The following is a 13,132-nucleotide window of genomic DNA, read 5'->3' on the forward strand; positions in this document are numbered from 1 at the left end:
TATTGCACTAAGGACTGACCATGGTCTGACCAAACAATTCTAGGACATCTAATACATGGCCTCACATGGTTGTTACAAGGCTTTTGACTTGTGACCTTGGGCTTACAATGGTGGTGAAATATGTTGCAAAACTATGTATCTACAACTACTAATATCAAGGGAAATAGTTCATTAAACATGAATGTGCATTGGCACAATAGCTTTGTAAATGGGTCTATTGAACTTGAGAATAATCGATGATCTTGTTGGAGATCCTACAAACTAGCAACCTGCACATAACAATTCTAATGGGCCTCCTCTCTATTGGCTCAAGTTTTAGAGGTTCATGATCCAAAAACATTTATAGAAACTCTGGGGCATCCAAATTGGGATACAATGATGAATGAAGAATATTGTTCCTTAATGGCCAACAATACTTGAAAACTTTTACCTCTTCTAATAGAAAGAAAACGTGCCATATACATATAGGTATACAGAACTAAATATCCATTAGATCCATGACATATTGTTTTAGCAAGCAACTGATATCCATGGAACATCATATATTAGTGCCACCAATTATGGCTGGCATGTTTCACAGAATTGATGGAACCCCACATTCTAAAGAAGGAGCTTTGTATGATTTACATGAGGAAAGTCTGTGAAGCCTGAGTTCAAGGGTGAGCTACTACTGGCATGTATAGCAAGTTTTGGTCTAGATTGATGTCCTAAAAGAGGTTTTGAAATATGATATTTTTCATCAGTCATAAGATACAACAAACTGATACAAATCATATAAAAACAAAAATAAATGTATCTCATAAGATGAATCATGACAATGAAAACAATGAATTTCCCTTGTTCAATTAATGGAAAATGGTCACAACATTCTCAATAATGTTATTAGACTCGTACTAAAAGATTGTTCGACCAATAAATAAATAAATATTCAAATTTTGAAAAGAACATATAATTCATGTGCATCCACATGAATCCAAAGTATTATACACAAATTGTGCAAAGTTTCTCATGTATATAGCAATTATATAGCAAGGTTACATATAACCAAAATAATACCACGTGAAATCCATTTTTGAATCAAAATAGATCAACATAGATGCTCTAAATGGTTTTTAGAGTTCGAAAAAAATCATGCAATGAATAGTTACATAACATCAAAATCATTGTCTATATTTGAATCTTCCTCATCAAGATCACTCTCTAAGCATTAAACTACAAAAAAAAAACTTAAAATGCCTAATCAATGATTTTGCTCGAGTGAAGTGTACATTTTTAGCAGGGTCATGATGAAGGGATTCAACACTCAATGTCACCAACATCAAGGTATGTAGAGGGCTTGGTGCTCTTGATTAAATGTAAGTTCCATACCCTCATACATCACAAAATCCAGTAGAAAACATTGCAATCTTGCCAATTCTGAAATCTTGAAAGCTATTAACTCTGGTGAATTTTGAATAAGACCTAAAATTCTACTCTCTCCATATGAAATTCATTGAGGTTGGAACCACTCTCAAACATCCTGAACAATTAATGGTAATATTACACATTTAAGTAAAAGGATGAAAATGAAATATAAAAGATGAATGAAAATGAAAAGTCTACGTATGAAAATGAGAATTCTACTTTTTTTCATATGAAATATTTTTACTTTAAGAACTTAATATTACTATTAACTAATAAGGTATGTATCTCATGAGATGAATCATAGGAAATGAAAACAATAGATTTTCCCTTATTTTCTTGATGGAAAATAGTCACAATACCCTCACAGCTCAATCTTCTAACTCACTTTTCAAAAATAAGGGTAAAAAGAGCAAACATTTGGTTATAAGGTGATACCAATAGAGAATTATCACAATAATCACCTGAATTATTGTGATAATTTCAAAAGAGCAAATTATCATGATAATAGTTGTTGATATTATCATCAAGGTTGGTTTTGGCAATATTATTGCGATAATTCAAATATTATCACGATAAGCGCAACATTGACCAAAACCCCTTTTCTACCCCTTCATTCATGGAGATGGGAGACTTTGTAAGGGCTCGTTCCTTTTTATTGTTGTACATGTGGCATGAGTGCCTTAAAATTTATGTAATTTAGATCCATTTATTGTTGAGGAGGACCTTTTGCCCCTCCATCGGCTAAACTAGGGGATTTTAACTTAGGAAACTATTATTTTAATAGAAGGGAAGTTTAGCGCATTCTCTATAAACAAAGGTGCACTTTCTCATTTTGACATGGTGGATTTGGGAGAGAAATCCCTTAGGAGGCCTGGAATTTCTGCAAATTTTTCTCTCTTATAATTTAACTACGGATGGATAAGTTTAGTTACTTTTCTTGGTAGGAATTGGGATGTAATATGATTTCTTTTCATGAATACTTATAGTGAATCTTGGATGATGAATGGTGAAGTAAGTTAATTTATTTATTTATTTATTTATTTTTATCTTCGTATTATGTTCCATAGGATAAATGTCCATGTGCTTAGTTTATTTTGTATTTGCTTCATTGTCCGTAGTTGACCTAAAACCTTCTTCCAATTATTGAAGCATAGAGATAAGTTTTTTTTCCCTTAATCATCTAGAAAATTTAAGACCCTAAATCTCAAACCCAAGGGTATGTTAGTTTATTTGCTCCAGTTTGTTTGGATCTATTCCTTGATCCCACATACCCCCTATATATATATATATATAAACTAAGGCACTGATTTATCCTCCATCGCCCATTTTTCCTTGTAATTTTTAAATTGTTTGGTGAAGGTTTCCTCTCTAAGGCCATCTGGTAATTCCTGTTCGGGGACCTATTTGAACCTCTATTGGTGGATATTAGCCTTTAGATTGAGTCACATGAACTTTTGAGTCCAAATCTTACTAACAAGCTCTAGCAATCCTATTTTAGAGAGAATCCCCCTGCAGCCAGAGGAGCATTGGCCAAAAGCAAGAAAAGAGTTGGTGAGGTGATAGTGGCCCCCTCTGAGGTGTAGTGGGTTTTGCAATTGAGCTTTCAGAATTTATCTCAATAAGTACCAGATTTTGCTATAACAGGATTTTATGCCTCTTTCCTTCTCCTATTGTGTCACCTTTGTAAATCCTTCAATTCTATCCCAAGTAGTTCTTAAGGGGAGATGTTAGGATATTTAGAGACAGGGGTTTGATAAGTTCAACTTGGTATAGTGTGTCTATTAGGTAAAAGTGTGTTTCTTTAGACGCATTTGTAGCTATATAATCTGATGGACACAATATGTTCCAGAGATAGAGTGACCTGACAGCTCATATTTTCCATGATACTAATGGCTATTGATTCATGGCTTAGTATCCAATTGGTCCATGATCTCTATTTAAATAGCATGAATGATTATCCATTGATGATTGATTGTGAAAACTCTCTTATGTACAAATTTTCTCTTGCATTAATAAAATTGCCTCAAATGACCATGTTGACCAGCACAGTGGATTGTTTCCCTCATAAAGGGTTTTAACCATATAAAAACACCAGTGTTATGATCTTTGATCTGGTTGTGTGAGTGGTTACTTTAAGGTGTTCATCCTATGTGAAATACCCTCTTTTCCCGAACAGAATTAACTAACAAAAAGCTTAAAAAATTACAGCGAAAGATGATTCATTGCACAGTCTGATATAGACAAACTAATCTAATAAATTGGAAGTTTGTTCAACACACCAGACATATGATTTAACGCACAGTCCAATATAGACAAGCTAACAGCAGTTTCAACAGGTTTGCTCAACTGAAACATGTTCAGTACATAAGCCAAACCACAGAGTAAACATCCAGAATATATAATAGAGCATATCCTCTGTATCTCCTAGGCTTGGAGCCTCAGTCTACATCAACCAGACTTGCAAGTAACAAATGTAAGTTCCTGTGACCTGCTCATGAACCTCCAAACTGTCTTCACTCCTCCCCCCCACCGGCTACCCAACAAACATCTAATGGATGTAGGCAGTCTTTTACAGGCCCTGAACCTCCTGAAATTCATTAAATATAGTTGACCATGTCCATTGGGTCCATATCACCACCAATCACTAGGTGCCATATGGAAGCTAACCAACAGCCTCATGGACTTGTCACAGAGTCACTTTGTTGGGATTAATTTGCTACTGCAACTCAACAAAACTGGAAAGGAAATATTTTTGGGTGATGGAATGGCCCATACACCAGGGATGCTTCTGCATCATTCTGTAAGCCACATTTCAAGTTTGCCAAAGCAAATCCCAAAGCATAATGCACAAAATTGATGCGGCTATGAATTTTTCCTCCCTTCAGTCCTCCTCTGATTTTGAACTTTGCAGGAGACCTTTTAATGGTAGGCTAAAAGATTCTTTCGAATGTCTTACAAGTTACGAGTGGGATAGTCCGAAAAGATGAGGTTGCAAAGTTACTTTGCCCCCAGGATGCTTGACCAACCACAACCTTTGGTGAAGATTCTTTTTTCACCTTAAACATGATCATCCTACCTATCTGTCATCACTTCTTCATCCAAAGTCTAGTCGTAGTAAACTTTCGTGACTCCTTTTTGTCGATCTAGTCCTTTAAATTGTTCTAGACAGAGAAGTGAGAAGGATACTCATGAGCTTTGTCAATAGAGCAAAAAGCTTTGCAATATATGGTTAACTGTCTGTCATTTCAATTGACCGTATAAAACAGTATGATCATTTTGGTATTTTTCTAATTATTTGTTACTCGTTAAAGGGTGTAAAACACTTGATTTCAAATTCTGTGCATGTTCTGCAGCTTCTATCCATCCATCTCCAAATTTTCTTCCATGTTCATATCCGAGTCCTTATCATGTTGGAAGAATATTGTCTCGGATACTAATAGGTTAAAATAAATACAATGTTAAACAAGTTACTCCCAGAGTATTTTTCAAAGAATAGTCTACCCATTGACTGTACAAATTCATGTATATGTGGAATTTTCACTTATGTGAGACCGTCTCACATAACAATTTGCCTTGCCTAGGATAAGATGATAAAGTCTTGGAAAATCAGATTGCTCAGAGTCTGCAAAATCTCAGGTAACATGAGGCAAACAGCATGCAGATTGGCTTTGAAAAACAAGCTTATGACTGCTGTCTGTTTCAATTAGAATCACCAATAATCACCACAACTACACACTCCATCCTTGAAATGATGAAACCGGTTTGTATCTCTCACTACAATTTCCCTTTCAGCAACCACAGAGATGAATTTGGTGGCAATGTGACAGTCACCACACACACGAAGGTTTTTGGCAATTCGAATAGTAGTTCCAATGCGTGTATTGATCAACCCAAAAGCAATAGCCAACCTCTCACTGTGACCACAGAGTATTTATTCCTTGTCTTCCTCATCCACATCATGCAACACAAAACTTGTGTCAGGAACATGCCCTGCCCCCTCAATCTGCCTAGCCAAAATTTCCAACATTGCATATATTTTCTCTGCCTGTGGATGTGACCTGTCTCCAACATAGAACGTATGAACTTTGCTATCAACTTCAATCCAGGTGCACCCTGGGTTCTTTTTCAGCCGTCTTTCTTCCATCATTGTTCTTAACTTCCCCACATCATCCCACCTACCGGCTGTGGCATAAATGTTTGACAAAAGTACGTAATATCCAGCATTCTCAGGTTCTAGCTCAAAAAGTTAGTTCTATATTGCAATGAATCCTGCAGGCACTGAGCAAGGCTCCCCACACCCCAGCATCAGATTTTAAGGGAATCTTTTTAATGAAGGCATGTGCATCATCCAGTTGCCCTGCACGGCCAAGAAGATCGACCATACAGGCATAATGATCTAGCCCAGGCGTGATAAAGTAATCTTGTCTCATACAATTAAAACATTGCCAGCCTTCATTCACCAACCCTGCATGACTGCATGCCGAGAGAAGAGCAACGAAAGTAACATAATCTGGCTTCATGCCCGCCACCTGCATCTGGCTAAAAAGAGTGATGGCATCTTTGCCACGTCCATTCATTCCATACCCATCAATCATTACAGTCCAAGAAACAACATCCCTTTTGGGCATTCTATCAAACACGTTGTGGGCAACGTCTATGCTCCCACATTTGGCATACATGTCTATAAGTGCGTTCCATGCAAAAACATCCAACTCAATTTTACTTGTAGTTAAGTAATCATGAATTTCTTTGCCTTGTTGCAGCGCTCCTAGGTGAGCACACGCAGAGATAACACTGGCAATGGTAAGTAAGTTGGGCTCCATGCCTGCAGCTTGCATGTGATGAAAGAGCTTCAAGGCTTCGTCATTATTTCCATTCTCACAATAGCCAGCAATCATAGCATTCCATGAAACCACATTTGATTGTGGCATTTTATTAAACAGATAACGTGCAATTTCTATATTTTTGCATTTGGCATACATGTCTATCAGAGCGTTCCCCACAGTTATATTGAGCTCGAATCCATTTCTGATTATATAGCCGTGGATTTGCATGCCTTGCTGCAAAGCTGCTAAATTAGCACATGCTGGTAAAATGCTAACCACAGTGACTGGGTTAGGTTTTATATCTGTAAATGCCAGTTGCTTAAGTAATTTAAGAGCTTCAAAGGAATAGCCTTTCTGAGCATAACCTGCAATCATTGTACTCCAGGTGACAATGTCTCTCTCTAACACCCCTTCAAAAACTCGCTGTGCTTCTCCTATTCTGCCAAACTTAGCATACATCTCTATAAGGGCGTTTGCTACAAAAATGACTGAGTTAAAACCATTTCTCACTATGTAGGCGTGAATCTCCTTTCCCTGTTTTATAGCTGTTAAGTGTGCACAAGATGAGAGAGCGGCAACAAGGGTGAAAGAGCCGGGTTTAATGTTTTCCAATTGCATTTGAGTAAACAGATATAAAGATTCCGCACCATAGACCTTCTCGGTATGGGCATAGCCTGCAATGATCGCATTCCATGACACTGCGTTTCTTTGAGGCATTCTGTCAAACACTTTAAGGGCATTTTCCATGCTGCCACATTTGGAATACATATCAACGACGGCACTACTGACAAAGAGATCCGACTCAAATTCCCTTCGGATTATGTATCCATGAATCTCTTTACACTGCTGCAAATTTGCTAAACGTGCATATGAAGGTAAAACACTCGCAAGAGTAACAGAATCAGATTTTATTCCTGCAAGTTCCATTTGTGCATAAAAAACTAAGGCTTCCTCCCATTGATCGTTCTGATTATAGCAGGCAATCATAGAGTTGAAGGAAACCAAATTCCTCTGAAGCAATTTGTCAAACACTCGGCGTGCACTGTGTACAAACCCACATTTAGCATAGAGATGTATGAGACAATTCGCTATAACACGACAGGAGTGGAAGCCAGTTATAATGGTATAAGCGTGAATCTGTTTGCCCTCTTCCAGAGCTGTTCGGGTAGCACATGCCTTTAGGAGAGAGGGAAAAGTGTAAGCGTCTAGATGGATTCCTAGTCTTTGTCCTGCCTTGCACATTCGCTCGTACGCTCTCGCCGCCTCAGTCTCGCACTGTGCTTCCCGGGCATCTCGCATAATCATCGGATTTGCATTTGCATTCCATGATAACACTTTCCCTTCCTTTTTCCCCCGTCCTACATTGGCTAGATTATTCCATGTAATTGTGGCCTCGGCTTCCACACTGCCGCAGGAGGAGGACGCCGCCCTGACATTGGCATAGTTCATGATGCTTTTTAGTTTGCTTCCTGATACTACACTCCATTGATGGACAATACGTTCGCCCATCTGAGCATGTACCTTCAACTTCCAAGGATTTCTTCTTTCCAGACATGAAGCTTCCTCCTCCTAATGCACTTCCCCAAGGCACTCTTCTTCCCCACATCGCCATGTCTCCTGCATTTTTCAACCAAAAAACAACATTTGGGAGAAGAAGAATGAAAATGCTACAGAAGCATTGATATTTTTACTAATTACCATGAATCAGTGTCACGTCAGTTAGTAACAAGGGGAAACCCTTGTCCGATCCAGTGTGTAGTTTAGTTGGTCAAAGTGGAAACCCTTGTCCGATCCAGTGGGTAGTTCAGTTGGTCAAAGCCCTTGTCAAGTTGTTTATCCTTTTCTGGGTTCAATTCTCCATCTACACTTAATCGAAATATATAATTTGAGGTTTGAATCAAATAAATTATACCTTTCAATATGATATTTTTTGGAATAATTTATATTATATAAGATATTATTTTGGGATTAAACTGCGTTAAGTAAGTCATTCACGTATGACCATTTCTATGAGAGGTCGTGGTAGCTGACTAATTTCTCATGATTTTTGAATAGTTCACCCTGTGAGCATCACCTGATGCAATGAGTGCATAAGTAAGTCATTCACTTCTCATGATTTTTGAATAGTTCACCCTCTGATGCAATGAGTGCATAAGTAAGTCATTCACGTATGACCATTTCCATGAGAGGTAGTCGTAACTGACTAATTTCTCATGATTTTTGAATAGTTCACACTGTGAGCATCGCCTGACGTAACTGACTAATTTCTCATGATTTTTGAATAGTTCACCCTGTGAGCATCACCGTGATGCTCACAGGGTGAACTATTCAAAAATCATGAGAAATTAGTCAGTTACGACTACCTCTCATGGAAATGGTCATACGTGAATCCCAAAATGATATCTAATATAATGCACTGCGTAAAAACCCCATACTTAAAAATTATATAGTTAAATTATATACAAATTATTAGATTTTAAAAAATAATATTTTTGGAATAATTTATATTAAAATATATATAGAGTTAAATTATATAAAAATTAATTTGCACTTAAGTTGTTTATCCCTTTGGGTTCAATTCTCCATAATTTACATTTAAAAAAAAATTATATACAAATTATTAGATCCTCAAAATAATATTTTTGGAATTATATATATATATAGTTAATTATATAAAAATTAATGTGCATTAAGAAATATTTTATATAGTTAAATTATATAAAAATTATTAAATTTAAAAAAATAATATGATAGAAAAAATTAAAAGAGAAATAATTTATACTTTTAATATAACATTTTTTTGAATAATTTACATTAAAAAATTTATATTAAAATAATTAATTTTATATAGTTAAATTATATAAAAATTAAGAAAAAAAATTCCGTAGAAATCACATAAAGAAAATTTCTCTTATGTGATTTCTACCAAAAAGACTTTTCTTAGTACAATTTTCTTGAAGGGAAATTAGACCAATAGTAAAAGTTCAAAATTTTGAAGTGCATGATACCATTTTTTATCATAACATCTTTAAGAAAAAAATATTATAAATGATTTGCAAGACATTTACATCTTGTGTCATAATTAAATAAAATATATCGCTAGTAAAATAAACAAAATTCCAGCAAAGCATGTTAATGAAGACTTTTCTTAATTTATTATGGATCACAAAAACTTAAATTCAGAAATTACTACCATATATAAAAATTATTAAATTTAAAAATATATATATCATCAAAAAAAATTAAAAAACACATTATTTTAAGTAATTTTTTTGGGTTAATAATTTGATTTTATCTTATATCAAAATAATTTTTTTATATAGTTAAATTATATATAAATTATTATATATATATATATATATATATATATCGTATTAAAAAAAAAAAACAAAAACACATTATTTTAAGTATTTTTTTGGGGTTAATAATTTGATTTTGTTGGAATTTGGTTATTAAATATTTTGAAATCATGTATAAATTAGATTTGTATATTTTTTAAGCTTAGTTGGGTAGCTCAATAGAAGCCCCCACCAAGTTGTTTTGGATTCTTCGAGGTCTTTCTCTGTCAGACCCCTAACATGAGGCCCTATAAGGGGGCTTGCCTAGGGGCGTTACAACCAAAAAAAAGAAGGGATTTTTTTTAGAATGGGCAATTATGGCTTCTCGATCTATACTTAATCTAGAGATACATAAATTGGAGTTTGAATGGAATAAATAATATTTTTTAATAAAGTATTCAATTATTATTCTCCCATTATGTATTCAATTATTATTCTCCCATTATTTTCCCTTTTAATTTTGATTGTCCAATCTTAAATTTTTGGAAAAATTAACGACCTCACTCCAAACATACAATTGCCACATTGTCCCCACCCAAAATTAAAACACATCTACCTAAATTTAGGAAACTTTGAGCATGGGAAAGCACTGAGCTCTTGAACATGTGGCTAGAAAATCCAAACTGAAGAAGGTTCTTTCCAATCAACCATGCCTGAGCCTTGGCAACAAGCTCCAATAAGATCAAATCCTTAAAAAAAAACAATCAGAGGAAGAATAAGGAACTCACAAAAATGAGAACAAAATGAATGGAGTCCATTGCCATCAAAATTTGAATGAAAGGCTTTTCTGCGATGTGTAATCTAGTCAAAGTTTTACTCCTTTTAAGATGACCCAACTCCAAATTGTTGGATGTGTGTCAACTTATTCGATTTTGGTTTTTTGACAAGAAATAATAGTAACTAATGTAGCTAAATAAATTAAATGGTTGGTAAATGTGTTAAACATGATCCATAATAAATATCAAAACAATTACTTCATGAGCATTCATGTTGCTAAAAAAAAAAATCATAAAACCAACTAAATTATAAATTTATTTTAATTATTATTAATGTTAGAAATATTGAGAGGGGTGGGGGTGAATGAATATTTCATACAATTCAACAATTTAAGTATCAAAACAATTAACTAATAACATCGTACCAAAACTGTAGAAATTAATGTGTAAATTTAAAACTGCTCATGAAATTTGCTAAATCACAAGACTTGAAGCTACTCTACTAATCTGCGGAAGTTAATTCACCATCTAGAACAAGAATCAAAGACATGCAAAAGGAAACATCACACATGCATAAAGACTTTATCTTGGGGAAACAACTACTCAAAACCCCTTACTATCTATATTGCATTAATCGAATAATAGAGATGAAATACATATGTTTGCTCAAGCTTGAGCACACCCTGCAAGTGTATACGGTCTATCTCTATGCCTGACTGACTAACTATGGCCAACACTTAGCCAATTTTCAAGCCCTCCAAGCTCCTATTCCCTTGCATTGTTCCCTAGGGAAATTGTCCCCTATTATTTAGGAATTTCCCACTATGAAATTATGCAATTCCCTAGGGTTCTTCCTCTGACTGCATGCACCACCTGTACACATTGGAATATGCTACAATTGATAGTACATTGCCTTGGAATCTCCATCTCAACTGGGTAACTCGAATTATATGCATGCAATAATTATTTTGGGTTGATTGATCAATTAACTAGTTGATCACTGAGTGTAGTTGAAGTTCCACTTCCACAACTTGACCTCCATTAGTTCTTCTAACAGTCAGAACTAGTTAAACTGACAATAACTCTAATTAACTAAAACAGATTGCTACAAATTAGAAATCGACCTTAATGAACTAAACTTAAGCTTCCCTAACTTGAATTAACTTATTTAACTAAGTGGCAAGTGCCATGTCACCTCAATTAACTACCTCCAAGATTGCTACTAAAATAGAAATTCAAATTTTCTCTGGTTTGACCAACGAAAAGTCAAACTGAGATTTTATTGCTGCATTTTCAACGCTCCCTCTCGACAAGAAAGGGATTTTCAACCACCCCTATCCTGCACCTATGGAACTCGAACTTCCCTCTTGACAAGGCCTTTGTTAAAATATCAACATCTTGTTCCTCTGTCAGAATGTACCCTCTCGGCAAAAAAGGGATTTTCAAGCACCCCTATCCTGCACCTATGGAACTCGAACTTCCCTCTTGACAAGGCCTTTGTTAAAATATCAGCATCTTGTTCCTCTGTCAGAATGTACTGCAACAACATAATCCACCTCTTGACACAATCCCGTAGATGGTGATAACAGATATCAATATGCTTGGATCAGTCGTGGAAAACATGATTTTAAGAGATTTTGATGCAACTTTGATTATATTAGTAAATCACAGTAGGATCCATCATCTGACCAAACAAGCCAACAAGTATCTTTCTCATCCAGATTGCCTCACATGTTTCTTGACTTGCAACCATGTATTTTGCTTCAGCTAAGCTGAGTGACATAGATCTTTGCTTCCTATTGTACGAAGAAACCACTGTGAACCCAACATTGAAAATTCCACCTGATGTACTCTTTCGGTATGATGGAATTCCCATCCAATCTGCATCAATTAAGCCACATAGTTTCACTCCCTCTGTCCATCTATACCAAAATCCAACTTGGGTAGTGTCACTGAGGTACTGTAGAACATGCTTAGCTACCCTACAAAACAGTTTGGTTGGCCTAGCCATAGCTTGACTCAGTTTATTTAATGCAAAGCAAATGTCTTGTCGCATGTTCCCAAGATACATGAGTGAACCCACCAACTTCCGGTAAACAGTCACATCCACTTCCTCACCTGAAGTGGCATTCTCTTTCCTCCACTTGGTCACTAGAGGAGTCTCCATGGGTTTACAATTGTCCATGCAAAACCTCTGAAGTATCTTGTTGGCATATGTGCCCTGAGAGACAAATAGTTCCCCATCACCTTGTCATACTTCCAATCCAAGGAAGTAGTGCATGAGACCCATGCCCTTCATCTCGAACTCCCTTGCAATGTCCTCCTTTCAAGATCTGATCAGCTGATCATCACCAGTCAATATCATGTCATCAACATATAAAACAATAATCAACAATTTACCTTCTACCAAAATATGATAGAGGTTTGCATCCACTTCACTTTTGGTGAAGCCCAAACTAGTGAGATAGTTATCGATCCTGGTGTATCAAGAACGAGATTCTTTCTTGAGACCATATAATGCTCACTCGAGTCTGCACACATGAGATTCTCGATCAAAAGTCTCAAAGCCTTCTAGTTTCTCGATATACACCTCCTCCTCAATAACTCCATTGAGGAATTTTGTTTTCACACCCATCTGGTGGATCTTCCACCCCATCTATGCATCCAAAGCAAGGATTGATCTCATGAATGAGTACGTTTCTATAGGAGAAAAGGTCTCCTCATAGTCAATCCCCTCCACCTGAGAGTACCCCTTAGACACAAATCTAACCTTGTACTTTTCTATGCTTTTGTCTATTGCCTTCTTCACTTTGAAGATCCATCTCGAACCCAAAACTGTTTTTTCTAC

The 13,132-nt window shown here is 35.8% G+C and overlaps 1 pseudogene; it reads right to left on the minus strand.

The window, feature by feature from the left end:
- Positions 1–5,335: 5,335 nt before the first annotated feature.
- On the minus strand, positions 5,336–7,739 carry LOC149167790 (pentatricopeptide repeat-containing protein At3g57430, chloroplastic pseudogene; annotated as a pseudogene).
- Between the last annotated feature and the right edge of the window lie 5,393 nt (positions 7,740–13,132).

Source organism: Pinus tabuliformis, chromosome 5_1, assembly GCF_031772625.1.
Source record: "Pinus tabuliformis cultivar Carrire ecotype Pingquan chromosome 5_1, CPIR1, whole genome shotgun sequence".
NCBI lineage: Eukaryota > Viridiplantae > Streptophyta > Pinopsida > Pinales > Pinaceae > Pinus > Pinus tabuliformis.